At 39.4% G+C, this 14,800-nt stretch overlaps 1 protein-coding gene across 1 annotated transcript in view; it reads right to left on the reverse strand.

The window, feature by feature from the left end:
• LOC134329543 (prolactin receptor-like) overlaps positions 1-14,309 on the reverse strand; it is a 55,371-nt gene extending 41,062 nt beyond the window's left edge. Inside the window, exon 1 of the mRNA XM_063010828.1 lies at positions 14,049-14,309. The gene's annotated coding sequence lies outside the window, so the exon portion shown is untranslated. The remainder of the gene's footprint in view (positions 1-14,048) is intronic.
• Between the last annotated feature and the right edge of the window lie 491 nt (positions 14,310-14,800).

Here is a 14,800-nt window from a genome sequence, read left to right on the forward strand (position 1 = left end):
ACCAATGCTGATATATCCAGCTTTCTGCCCAACTGGGCATCCAAATTGGTAACATTGGCTGTGCCTGAGGGAGGGATTCATTACCTCTAATGTCTGGCTGAATCAAATGCTGCTAGTGACGGGGTACAGGGTACACGGTTCGGCTCTCTGTGAGGCTCTGTCACTCTCAAGTAAAATGACAGAGGGGGTGGGTAAGCTCTCCTCAGCCAGCAATCAAGTTGTAATGATTAGAATGAGAGAACTGTGGTGGAAGATGTAGAAGAAAATGATTGTTTTTAATAACAGATTAGGGCAGTTGTAGTCTAGTGGTTAAGGTGCTGGACTAGTAATCAGAAGGTTGCCGGTTCAAGCCTCACCTCTGCCAGGTTGCAGCTGTTGGGCCCTTAAGCAAGGCCCTTAACCTTCAAGTGCTCAGACTGTATACTGTCACAGTACTGTAAGTCGCTTTGGATGAAAGCGTCTACTAAATGCCGAAAATGTAAACAGATAAACCTGGTGTAATGCGCCAACCCACCATCCACTCAGTGGTGCTACCAGCCTGGCCGGGCTCTCGGCAGACAAACGGTTGACCGTGTCTGAAGCAGGAAGGGTTAGATGGATAAAACTTTGACTTGTTTGCACTGGTGCCAGCAAAAGCAATGAAAAAGTAAAGATGTGGTCAGCGGCTTTACACTTTTTTTATTTTGGAGGAAGCATGTACTAGCCAGTGCCCCTCTTTCATAGTGTCCAGTGACCAGGCAGAGGTCACTAGAAAGCACAGGGAGATGTATTCAAACTGAGTACATAAAAAAGAAATAGATAAATAATAATTCAGGTTAATAGGAGATACTAAAATTGACCTGTTCAGGCTCTGTGAGAACTAACACTGATGCTACCTCCACCGTGCTTCACAGTTGGATTGTGTGCAGGGTATTTTCAGTTCAAACAGACCTGTGCACTTCTGCCAAAAGTGCTGTGAAGCACCCAGGTGGTCCAATACAAACGTAAAACCCTGATAAGCAGTTTTCTTTTTATTATCTTCCTGTCGTTTCATGATAAACATCTTGTTGATAATTTTCTCATATTTAACACATAAACAGACATCTTAGAAAGTTCTAAAAAGTTTTGCAGGGCTTTTGCTCTGAGGTCTGTGTTCTTTTGTGCATTTACCCCCTGTGTGATCCCTGCAGGACGTCTACAAGAGAAACAACAATACTGAATTTCCTCCCTTTGTGGACAAATTGTTTAATTAATAAACAAATCTTCAGCAGCGCTCTCATAAATAAACCAGCTCCGTGCATCTGAACCATTCTTCTAGGAAGGTTCTCTAAAAATAGTTTGGATGAATCACATGAATGGATTTTTCTTCAGAAAAGCAGCTTCATGTTTATTTCTTCAGTGCTTTTGTATAGAAGGGGACACTTATACAACAGACTTTAAAGCCCACATTATTTACTGGCACACCAAACTCGTAGTGGTCATTCAGAGCTCCAAATGCTTTTTCCTACCTTTCCTAGTCTTTAATAAATAATGTTAAACACAATTGTGTGTTATTCATTTTGGCAGAATGGATTTATCTGCAGTGATAAAAAACAGGCGTTTGACAGGTGAAGCTTTATAGTCATTTGATTTATTATATATATTCATTTGCTTAAAATCATGTGACACAGCAGTATAATGCGCTAGATTTCGAGCGCTCTGCCAGACTGGGCATCCAAACTGGCAAAATTGGCAGTGCCTAAGAGAGGGTACAAAGCTTTGACTTGTTGGATAAAGCTTCGACTTGTTTACACTGGTGCCAGCAAAAGCAATGACAACAAATGAATATGTGATTTTTTTCATTTATCTTTAGACACTCTGTAAGAATCCACTGCTGGAAGGTGTAAAGATGAGCTCAGCGGCTTTACACATGTTAGAAGAAGCATGTGATAGCCCGTGGCTCTTCTCCATAGTGTCCAGCAACCAGGCAGAGGTCACCAGAATGCACTGCAAAATGTATTTCAACTGAGTACATCAACAAGAGTAAAAAATAATAGATAAATAAATTGATTTGTCCGCAATGATAAAGATCAGACCATATTTAATCAGTAATTCATGTAGGGTGCTCAGGTGGTGCAGCGGTAAGAACACCTTTGCGGACAATGACTGGCTCGTCTGAGGGTGGGCGTGCCAGCGGGGATTCATCAAGACTGCTGCAATTACGACCCCTGCTGGATGATCGATGGTGCCTGCACACAGAGATGGGGGATAATGGGGATCGTGAGTGACTCTCCGTGCATGATACAGATCTCTGTAAGAACCCGCCTGGTACAGGTGAAGAGAAGCGGTCAGCTGTAGCCTGTGTAGGGGTGTGTGTTAGTTACAACCCTCCTTGGTCAGGAGTGGAGGTCTAGTTGGATACAACTTGGGAAGAAAATTGGAGGGAAACATGCATAAAAAACAGGTCATTTATGTAGAAATTGTGTAATTTCAGTGATAAAAGTGAGCAAGAAGAGTCAGGATGTGTTGAGTTTACACAGATCAGAAGTTGAGTTGAGTGGGTGTAAATAATAGAATTTTCCATCACACAGTATAATATGCTACACGTCCAAAATCTAGAACTGTTCGTACCGTACCTAATGTGCTGCTGTCCGTTTTCAACTGCACAAATGTAATCATGAAAGTTCACTGATGCCGTTCTTTACCAGACCAAGTACTGCAATGCTCAATGACTGTAAACAACAGCAGTATCAACAACATGATGGGTTTAAAACATGACGCTCGTATGTTCTTACCCCGGTGGTGACGACTGCCTGTACTGTCAAATGTATCATGGGTACTTATGTACAGTCCGGGTCACTTGGCAATAAAAACAACCACTAAATGTGGAATTACGGATGTAAAAACGTAGCGTACCATAGCGTACCGTGCAGTAGATAAGGGCTGTTAGGTCCCGGATGTGTCCTTGTGCTACCCCATGTGATTGGGCGGTACAGCCTTGGACTGGAACAGGGACCTTGACGTGTCTTTGTTAAACACTGCAGAGAAAATGTTTGCAGTTTTTTTACCAGTTGAGAAGTGACTAACAGTGAATCCAGTGTGCATTCATAGATGCGATGGCACTGAATAATTAGTGATGCACAAACCAGTTGCCCGGGTTTCCAGTCCTGAGCAACACAAACACAACAAGTGATCACAGAGCAGAGAAGAAATAAATATAATGCTGATATTAAAGATTCGTTTTCTATCCACCGAGCCGCCCCTGTGAGGGATGTAAACCTCAAACACACACATACACATCTTTAGGATTCATGAAAACAGTTAAACATTCAGTTCTGCCACATTAAGTACAGATTTATTAGAACTGAATTTTGATAGGGTGGCACAGAGGACCTGGGGGTGTGTTTGTGCTGTTTTATAATATAATATAATATAATACAATTTTATTTGAAAAGCGCCTTTCATGACACCCAATAAACATAAAGAAATATGGAAGAAAAAATACAAATAAGAAAGCATTTACAAACATGGAAACGCTACATGTGCTACATGTGGCACAGTTCTGGGTCACCCAAAAGCCAGATGGTTTTAAAGAAGCACAAAGAGACGGGAAACACTGGGGACCGTACACGCAGCGGTCGACCAAGAAAACTCACTGAAGCAGATGACAGACTGACAGACTCATGTCTACTTTTCTTCGAAATCGAAGACATCCAGCAGTGCCGTCAGCTCAGAACTGGCAGAAACCAGTGTGACCCAGGTACACCCACTAGTGTTCGGGGAAGTCTGGTCAGAAATGGTCTTCATGGAAGAATTGCAGTCTATGTAAATAACACTTTATGTAAATAAGGCCATCGTTTGTGTGTAAAGCAAATAACACACGAAGATACGTTCAAACTGAGTACCGTTTACTGCCAGCTTGCATCTTGATTACATTATTAACATGCCACTGATCTACAACTCATCCACAACAGCCATTCAGAAATTAAAACATACTGATCTACTTCAACTTTTAGCATTTTAAAAAATCATTTACTACTGCCACAACTAAAAACACTGTTTAAATACAATACAAATTGCTTTATAAATGATAAATTGCTCACGTGAGATAAAGAAAACCTATCTTGTCCCAGCTTGGAGATCTCTCACATCCTCAACCATTAATCCATTAGTGTTATGAAATAAAAGAAACTACACCGTTTCCCGTTTAGCCACAGACGTCCTCTTTAAAATCCAGCAGGGTTTTTAATAAGCACGCTTTGGTTTTTAATCATCTAAAAACGTGACAGAACTTTAACGGAAAATCTCAACTAAAACACTGCGCCAATTGTAATTGGTCCATCGCGTCTGATTGCTCGAACGTAAGTGAAACCAAAATTACTGCTAAATGTTCTGTGTGTAAAAGTAAAAATAAAAACAGCAGTTTTGCATTAGTGTGATGTTGTAGGTTCTGTATTTATTCCTTTACAATATTAGTTTCACAGTCTGAGCGTTGTTATTTAGATATCTAGTTTAACCATGGTGCATTAAGACGTGTATTATTACTGCTTAGTTGTTTGAGAGGGAAAATGACGGTATCGGATTGGTATCAGTATCGGCAGATACTCAATTTGCAGTATCGGTATCGGTTTCAGACATAAAAAAGTGGTATCGAGCCAGCCCTAATATTAACACTTCCACACCTGCCTAAAACTTCTACACATAAATCATCAGATTTGTGTGAAATCTTAAAGCAATTTCATAGAATTTTATTTCTTGTATTTTTATGCCACTTTTTTCCTTGTTTCTATCTTTTTTATATTTTTCATTTCACTTTTCATTTTTGTTCCTGCCAAGAAGTTTAGGATTGCTCCTGTGTTGCATAGTGTTTTAATATGAAAACAAATCACTTAAAATTTAATTACTTTCACTCAATAAGAAACCCAAATCTTTGTCAAGCCGACGTCCAACCCTTGCCAACAATTATCGACAATAGAGATGGGACGATCGATCGGCTATGAATCGGTATCGGCCGATTTTTAATCAAAATATGCTATCGGCGATCGGCCGATATTTCCTAAAAGTAGCCAATCCGATCGTGTGATATATAAAGATCACGTTAAGTTAACAGCTCAGTGGATTGATCCAGACTTTGAGCTACGAAGCACCAACCATCACATCACCATTCATCAACCATCGTACAGAAACTATCGTGAAAGCTCTTCATGACCTAAAATAACATAATTAACTTTGTGCATCATACATACGATGTAATTTTGCTGATTGTAATATTTACTTTAAAAAGATAATTCAACCCGGTCACATCTGAGTCGATTCTATCAGCACGTTATACAAACTCCTGGTTCACTTTGGTAAATCGTAAGCGGTTCTTACTTGTGATGTAGATGAGAACAGAAAATGTAACAGAGCCAATCAGAGGCAAAAGTTTATTCATTACCAAATTCGTTAGTTCAGGATCATCTGCTGAACTTTTAGCTCCTTAGACGGAACGAGTCTGACGGTCGGTTACAGATCTGTGGTAATAGCAGTTTAATTAAGCTTTTTAATGAAGCTTTTTAATGTAAGAGAGTCACACAAAAGGTTCTGTAGTAGCTGGTGTTTATTTAAAACCACGACATTTAATTAATAACAGTAAACACGGAGAGATAACTGAGAAGAGAAACTTAGGCTTCGCGAAAAATGACTCGTGAATCAATGAATCACTTATAGCGATACAGTGAACAAAGCGTCTCTTCTAAAGGCGCACACACACACACGCGCGCTGCTCCGGTTTATCTTCACTGTGAGGCTCTTTTTAAGTTTATTTATTTTATTTACTGCTACCCCCCCCCCCCCCCCCCCCCTATTTATTCAGTTTGCAGCGTCACACAGGTGATCGTTAATGAAACGCCTGATCGGCTTTCTAACGAGTTCATGTTTTACTTCACAACTGGGAAAAGTTTGGAGGTTTTTAATTATAAGCACATTTACAAAATAACGGATTATATTCCTAATGGGACACAAGGTCATAAATTTAATAGCATCTGGAAGAACATAAGCTAAGGTAAGCAGTATTATGGATTTTTTGCTGTGTTTGGGATTTTGGCCACTGTGCCGTAATTTGCAATGAAAACAAAACGTCAGTTTAAGCTTTTAACTGGTACCTAGGAAAGTAAAGGCACGATACAGTCGCTAATCTGTTGTTGTTTCTTATCTGAACTTACAGATTATTTATTTATTTCTACGCTACATTTCCAATATATGTTTTGTGTAGATTATATTGACTCGTGACTTGACTCTGACTCTAGCCTAAAGACTCGTGACTTGACTCGGACTCTAGCCTAAAAACTCGTGACTTGACTGGGACTCGTATTTTGTGACTTGTGAACATCTCTGTCATGACATGATGATCACTGCTACAGAATTAATCAGCCGTTTATACAATAAATAAAAAAAATCTTTTAAAATAGTCACTTTCTGATTTTGTCTCATTGCCTGAAATCAAAATCTATTTCCTTTTATTTGTTTTATTTACCAGTGCAGGTGGCTTCATACAAAACAATCCTACACTCGTAAAATTTGATTTTTTTTTCATTAGCAACCAAAACAGCAATTATTTCAATCCTGCAGGTTTATTCAATAAAAGTCCATTACAGTCCAGCGATGAAGTGCATTACTGACCCATCCTCAGTCTCTGAACTCTCAGTCCTGTCTGTCAGGAAAACAAAACACAACGTCCAGACCTCCTTTCAGTTCATCACAGAGAGCAAACCCTGTTTACATATATTATAGTCAAACTAATTACATGATGTTTATTTTAACAAACACAACTGGCTCTACTTGACCTTATATTAAGAACTCCAAGATCCAAGGTTCGAATCCCCAGCCGTGCTATTGACCGAGCGCCTTTATACAGATATATCTGAGCGGGGGTGGGCGGGGTGGCACAGTTTGCACCCAGTAATTCTGTGCAAAGTGGACCCACTGTGACCCTGAACAGGATGAAGTGGTGGTAAAACATGAATTCATTCATTCATTCATTGTCTGTTTTATTCATTCACCGCTTTATTCTGGTCAGGGTTGCAGTGGGTCTGATTTGTTGAGTAAAAGGCATCCCGGACAGGTCGCCAGTCAATCACAAGGCAAACACATCAAATTTTAGTAGCTCCAGTTTGCTTGACTGAATGACTTTGGACTTGTGTGAGAAAACCAGAGCACCCAGAGGAAACCCACACAGACACAGGGAGAACATGCAAACTCCGCACATTCCCAGCTGGGGAATCAAACCCATGTCCCTCTTGCTGTAAAGCGATAGAACTACCCACTTCACCACCATGTCACCCTAGGTGTGATTGAAACAGTTAAATAATTAAAGGGTGCGTCCACATACTTTCATCAGCCACTTATTTTCCTTTATGTAACAATTTTTCAGTCATGTGGCATCAGTGCATCACGGTACGTCCGCTGATCTTATCAGGTCAGAAACGGCTGATCTGCAACAGCTTTAACATTTAAAACATGGAAAACATTTTGTGTGGTCAGATTTTCACAGAAACAGGCACATGGTACAACTTGGCATCAACAGCACGGATCCACAGAGCCAAACTGCCGTGTGTCAGCAGATCGGGCATTTCAGTCAACGACACAAGGACATGACAACCAAGAAATAAAACCCAAAATCAGCCATGATTAAGAACCTTAGTAAATAAAATTAAATATAATAACCTGGGCTGCTTTAATATAACATACACCTGTACAGTACATCAGCTGTGCATCATGGCTTGCATAACAGTTGTTTAGTAGAACGTGGTCACATGTATTTGTTCACCTAGGGCTGAGTCTGTCAAGTAGAGAGACTGAAAATGCATTTTACATTGTGTGATGATTGCTGATGATGCACTAACGGCTCGCAAAATCTGATCAAACTGAAGTGACACTTTCAACCTGCCATTTTTTGCAAAGAAGGCAGTTATTTTATTTATTATTATTATTTTTGTTTATGCATTTTCTTCCCTTTTTCTCCTGACTTTTTAGCATATACAATTACCCAATTACATTACGCTTCCTCTCTACTGATGCCGATTCCCGCCCTGATTGAGGAGAGTGAGACTCCGACACGTGTACAGTAGTCAACTGCATCTTTTCACCTGCACAAGGCGAGTTCATACGCGGATCAGCTTTGTGTACGGAGAGTCACACCCTGATCAGCATTATCCCTCGACTCTGTGCAAATGCCATCAATCATCCAGCAGAGATCATAATTGCATCAGTTATGAGGTCCCTATCCGGCTCCCTCCCTGTATGAACAACAGCCAATCGTTGTTCATGTAGCCGCCCAACAAGTTTAAAATGTCAGCTCTGGTGTGCTAGTGTGATTTTTAAATAGGACCAGGCTAGAAACCCCTAAAAACTAGTTTATAATAATAAAAATAATAACAAAAATAATAATAATAATAATAATAATAATAATAATATGAACCCAATTTCAGGAAAAGGGCCATTATTGGGACATTTAGTAAAATGCAATAAAAAGAAGAATCTTTGATTGGTTCATTCTCTCGAACCTTTATTAAATTGACAAAAGTACAAAGAAAAGATTTCCAGTGTTTTCATGGATCATCTACACTGTTATGCTATTTTAACGTTCCACAATACGCAGATGAACTGATAACAGTGATGGATCATGGCTCACTACTTTGTGCTGGTCTGGCCTGCCTGCAGTCCAGATCTGCCTCCAAAAGTCAGACAACAGCAATCACAAACTGTTGAGCGGCTGAAGTCTCGTATCAAGAAATTAGTGCAACATTTAGTGTCTTTAGTTCCTTAACCATTAATAAGTGTCATTTATAGTAAGGATGATGGAACACTGTGGTAAACAAGCCTCTGTCCTAACTTTATTCGCACATGCTGCAGGTATCTTTATTTATTTATTAGGATTTTAACGTCATGTTTTACACTTTGGTTACATTCATGACAGGAACGGTAGTTACTCATTACACAAGACTGATCAGTTCACAAGTTTAATATCAAACACAGTCATGGACAATTTTGTATCTCCAGTTCACCTCGCTTGCATGTCTTTGTACTCTGGGAGTAAACTCGGAGCTCCCAGAGGAAACCCACACAAAATCCACCTGGGGATTGAACCCAGGGGCTGTGGGGCGACAGTGTAACCCACCAAGCCACCCTGTTGCAGGTATCAAATTCTTAATTTCAGAACTGTAAAAACAAAGATTTCAGAGAATAAACTAATCACAGAATTTTCTTTTATTGCATCGTAACAAAATGTCCCAACTTTCCCGGTAATGGGTTTGTATTAAGAAGAATGAATTCAGGAGACACTTAATAAATCATCAGTTTTCTCACTCGCCAAGCACAAGCGACCTTTTTGTTTTGTCAGGAGGAACTGAAAGGGTCTTAAGAACAATTCATACCCCAACAATGATGCAGCTCTACATAATGCAGTATATTGACAGTGTTTAAAGCTTTCTGTGGTACAGAAAACAGTTGCATTTCCAATAACTTTACTGAGTATGGATTGGAAACCACGCTGACAGATCAATATTCACCTCCAGCAATTCTATAACGTGAGCTGAATATGGAACGGGGTGAAAGCAGACTTTAGGGAAGGGTCGGCTGGCATGGCTTTCAGTCATATCTGTACGTCACAGGCATATAAAGAAGCACCGATGCCATTTTTTGTCATAAATAACTCATACTAGTCATAACTGGTCAGTTTTCCTTCAGGCTGCTTCTGTGTTCAGGAGTCACCATGGCGGATCTGGTCCACATACCAGACAGTTCCAATGCCAGCATACCTACTGCAGGTCCTTTCTATGGTGGACAGGAGTTAGCATGGGCACTCTGACTGTCCTGTGACTACGCAGCCATAAACACATTAGTGCTGATACACTGTGAGTTGTGACACATTCCCCTCATCACCAGTAATAAAATGATCTAAAATTTGGGCAGCTGTAGCTCAATTTATTTGTAAAGCGCTTATTACTATAGACATTGTCTTAAAGCAACTTTACAGAATCCAGGACTGACAGACCAAAAACCCCTGTTGAGCAAGCCAAGGGTGACAGTGGCAAGGAAAAACCTTGAGAGGAACCAGACTCAGCAGGGACCCATCGTCCTTGGGTGGCCTGGGGAATAATTTGAATGAATAGGATTTAAACAAATCATACAAACTTTAAACTTTAAGTTATTTAAACTAAAGGTTATAACTAGCAAAAAAAATAAATAATAATAATAATGTAAACAATTGGGAACACCATGAACATCACATATCCTCTGGTACCAATCTTGGCCATCCAACAACTGGTCTGCGGTTTGTGGCTTGCCCCCCTTGCTGTTTCACAGATAGTTCAATCGCATCATCTGGTCATATCGATTTGGTTCTCACATGCACCATTATTACGTAACAGGCGGTTTGTGGGTGGTGCTAATGTTTTGCTCTCATCAGTGCATGTGCACCAAACCCAAAATCAATGTGTTTATAAACTGAGTGGCTCTCTATAACAGTGGTAGCTGCTAATTGCTCCCAGTTCCATTTGCGTGGTCGGTATGGTGTACATGGGATCATATGCACAAGTTTTCTTTCTTAATAGCCAAAATCAGAGCCCAGTGGTTAAGGTACTGGACTAGTAATCAGAAGGTCACTGGTTCAAGTCCCACCAATGCCAGGTTGCTGCTGTTTAGCCCTTGAGCAAGGCCCTTTGGATAAAAGTTGCTTTGGATAAAAGGCGCATGCTAAACGCCAAAATTGTAAAATGTAAATGTATTGCCAGAAGGTGAGTTTCATCTAAACATCGCTAAAAAAAAAAGCTTGTCTGAAATGTACATATAAGCACTCCGGTCATTCTGCAATTCCTTTCAAGTAACTGCTGGTTTTCCTCTCACTTTCTTATTATCTGTCTGTCTGAATGTCACCTGTCTAGGGACAATTTGTAGTTCCCTAAACTTCCATTTGCAAATTATTAAACCAATGTAGAAGGTGTTTGCTATGGCATCGTACCTTTTTTCCCCCAAGTTCAATTCTACAAACCAGGTGTAGTTTGCAAGAGATGTTTGCAGCGATATAAAGTATTAAATTAATTATATTATAGTTCTTGCACAGCTGTTGTCACTGTCACACACTTGGTTTACTTTAAATTACTTCTTATTATATTTAAGCTTCTTTCTTAATTTAAATTGTAAAATTTTTGTATTTTTCTACACTTTTCTACAAAATGTTTAAACATTTCTATTTTTTGTATAAATATATATTTTTTGTCTACTTAGTTTATCTTGTAACTACTGTGGCCGAGCAGTCACTAAAGCATTTCACTGCCAGTTGTACTGTGTATGACTACGTATGTGACAAATAAACCTTGATTTGATTTGATTATATGACAAATAGTGTATAGGATAGTAATGAATAGTACTTGATTTCTTTTAATATAAGCATAACTATAGTAACTGTTTTAACAGATTATTGTTAAGTACAGGGTCAAAGGGTTGTCTTTTATATCACATTTAAACTAATGGACATTTGATCCTCATTTTAACAATATTAAAAGATGAAGGTGAAAGAAACCAAAGAATGACATTTTATGAGAGGAAAAAGGACACCCCACATTTATTACTATTTAAAAAGCTTAAATTTGGAATACGGTGCACTACATCATCTGCAAATGATTAGAACATCATTAGAGAGGAGTTTGGAGCCGCCTGTCTTATTTAAACCTCAGACATTTAGTTTGGTTTGCTCTTGATTGCAAAAGTGAGTGGCATCACCATGGTGAGATCCAAAGAGCTCTCTGAGGCCTTCATGAAACAGGTTGTACATACAAATGAGACTGGGAAGGGATTAAAAAAAAACAAAAGACAAAGAGTCAGCCAGTTCACTGTCCAGACAATTAAGGGAAGATATTTAAAGCAACTGCCAGTATGGTCAGGTCAGGCTGTCCTGGCAAGTTTAGCTCATAAACAAATCACAAGTCGCCTAGAGACAATCCTACAATGTCATCACAGGATCTACAGACAGGTCTTACTGCATTTTATCTCAAAGCACATGAGTCTTCTATCAGAAATAGATTGCACATTTTTAATTTTAATGTGAGGTATGCAAGGAGGAAACCCTTGCTAACATCAGTTGCCAGAAAACCACTGAACCAGGATTGGACGGATAAATTGTTTCAAACAAAGTTAAAATATTTGGGTACAGTAAAACAAGACATGTTTAAAGCAAACGAAACACAGCACTCAAGCACAAGCACTTCATACCAACTGTGAATCATGGGGGATGGAAATGTCGTGGTTTTGTGGCCAGGCAAGCTCACCATCACAGAATCCACATGAACTGTTGATGTATCAGAGGGTGTTTGAGGAAAGTGTGAGACCATCTGTTCAAAAACTGAAGCTGAAGAGGAGGTGGAGCGCACAACAATGAACCAGTGACGCAAAACACTCCAACAAATGAACAAAACCCCTGAAACATCACAGAGCTGAAATCATTCTGCATGAAACAGTGGAGGAAGCTTTCTGTCCAAGTGGCACCAAGTCAAATTACCATTGTTTTCGCAAAGGTGATGCAATCATATTACCTCTAGTTATCAATTATTGATTATTATGTTTGTATTTCTTAATACGTAACTAAATATTTAATGGGACGTCCTAATTTTATCCACATGACTGTCTTCACTGGAAGTATATTCAATAACAAAATAGAATACGTGAATAAACACTTTATTTTCCATGTATAGTATGTATTAAGGTTCACTATATGAGCAAAAGTATATAGACAGGGCTTCTAATTACTGAGTTCTGGTGTTTATGCCATGTTTGTATTTCTTAACTAGTAACTTAACAGGTAACTAAGTAATTAAATATTTAATGGGATGTCCTTTATTTTTACTACATTTTATATACTGCACTGGCATTTCCATGTACCGTATGTATTAGGGTTCAGTATATGGGCAAAAGTATATAGACAGGGCTTCTAATTACTGAGTTCTGGTGTTCATGCCATGTTTGTTTTACTTAACTAGTAACTAGTAACTTAACAGGTAACTAAGTAATTAAATATTAAATGGGACGTCCTAATTTTTACTACATGACTGTATGCACTGGAAGTATATAAAATAACAAAAGGAAAACGTGACTAAATACTTCCATTTCCATGTATAGTATATGTATTAATTTTCACTATATGAGCAAAAGTATATAGACAGGGTTTCTAATTACTGAGTTCTGGTGTTTATGCCATGTTTGTATTTCTTAACTAGTAACTAGTAACTTAACAGGTAACTAAGTAATTAAATATTTAATGGGATGTCCTTATTTTTACTACATTTAGTATACTGCACTGGCATTTCCATGTACCGTATGTATTAGGGTTCAGTATATGGCCAAAAGTATATAGACAGGGCTTCTAATGACTGAGTTCTGGTGTTCATGCCATGTTTGTATTTCTTAACTAGTAACTAGTAACTTAACACGTAACTAAGTAATTAAATATTTAATGGGATGTCCATATTTTTACTACATTTAGTATACTGCACTGGCAGGGCTTCTAATTACTGAGTTTTGGTGTTTTTACCATACGCGTTGCTTAAAGGTGTATAAAATCAATTATTAGAATCAATTCTTTGAGGTCTAGCTGAGGTCTAGAAAGACTCCAGAGCCCTGACCTCAATCCTGCTAAAGAGCTTTGGGATGAAATTGAAATTGAAATTGAAATTGAAATGTAAGGTGGATTTTGCTATCCAGACCTTTTATTCCAATATCAGTGCCTGACCACACAAACGCCGTTTCAGTGTAAAGGCTGATATACAGTACTGTTATAGCCGCAAAGGAACCTGTAGCGTGGTGGAAACTACATGTTAATACCCATACTTTCATAATGGGTTCGTAATCAAGTGTCCAACAGATCCCACTCTTCCATACACACGTATATCTATCACTGACAGATTTATGGGGTATTACTGACAGCAGAGTTTATTATGTAAAGAACCGGACAAATTCCCAAACCTCCGAGTGCGCAACAGCTGCGTGTCCTGCCACAACAAGTTCTGTTAATCAAACAAACAACAAAACAAACATAAAAACATCCGAGCAGCTCGTACCTGTCCAGACTTTTCCCCTCGACTCCTCTCAGGAGCGCTTCTCAGCTCATCTGAATCCTCCGGCGGCTCCTCGGTGCTTTAACGCGCACAGCTGAGCTCCTGGAAATTCACTCCCGCACACCTGACGTTACATCTCACTCCCGGGTTCCAGCGATATATCCTCCTATAGCCTTCCTGCTGCTCCCCGAGATTAGAACCGGACTAACTGGAGGTGACGGAGGTGCGCGGTGCCTCCTCACATCCGCTCCACCTGACTCCGCGTCATTTCGGGCGCTCGTGTTCTTCAGACCCGTGGCGCTCCGAGGTCGAGTCCCAAGCGGCGCATTAATTGGTCCCGTAGTGCCCTGCCTAGCCTGCACATGCCAGCGCCTCACACCCTATGTAGTGCACCTAGGTAGGGAGGAACGTGCGATTTGTATTTCGGCTCACGTAATAGCGCGTCGCACTTGTGGAATACATGTAATGCTCGTTTAATGTTTGAGAAGGAGGCGATTTTGACATTTTAATAATGAAATTGTATTAAAATTAATGAGTAACCATTTTATTTGGAAAGGGTGGGTAATTAAACATCCCAGACATATTAACAACTGATTAACACTGACAGATCCTAACATTACACAGAGCTAATGAGTGGAAAATTAATGAGTGTATTTACCTTTTTTATCATTATATTGGGAGGGGGCATTTTGAGCATATCTAAATATGGGGGGGGGGGGCATGTGCTTGTCCATCAAAATACATGTTAATGCTTT

Source organism: Trichomycterus rosablanca, chromosome 15, assembly GCF_030014385.1.
Source record: "Trichomycterus rosablanca isolate fTriRos1 chromosome 15, fTriRos1.hap1, whole genome shotgun sequence".
Lineage (NCBI taxonomy): Eukaryota > Metazoa > Chordata > Actinopteri > Siluriformes > Trichomycteridae > Trichomycterus > Trichomycterus rosablanca.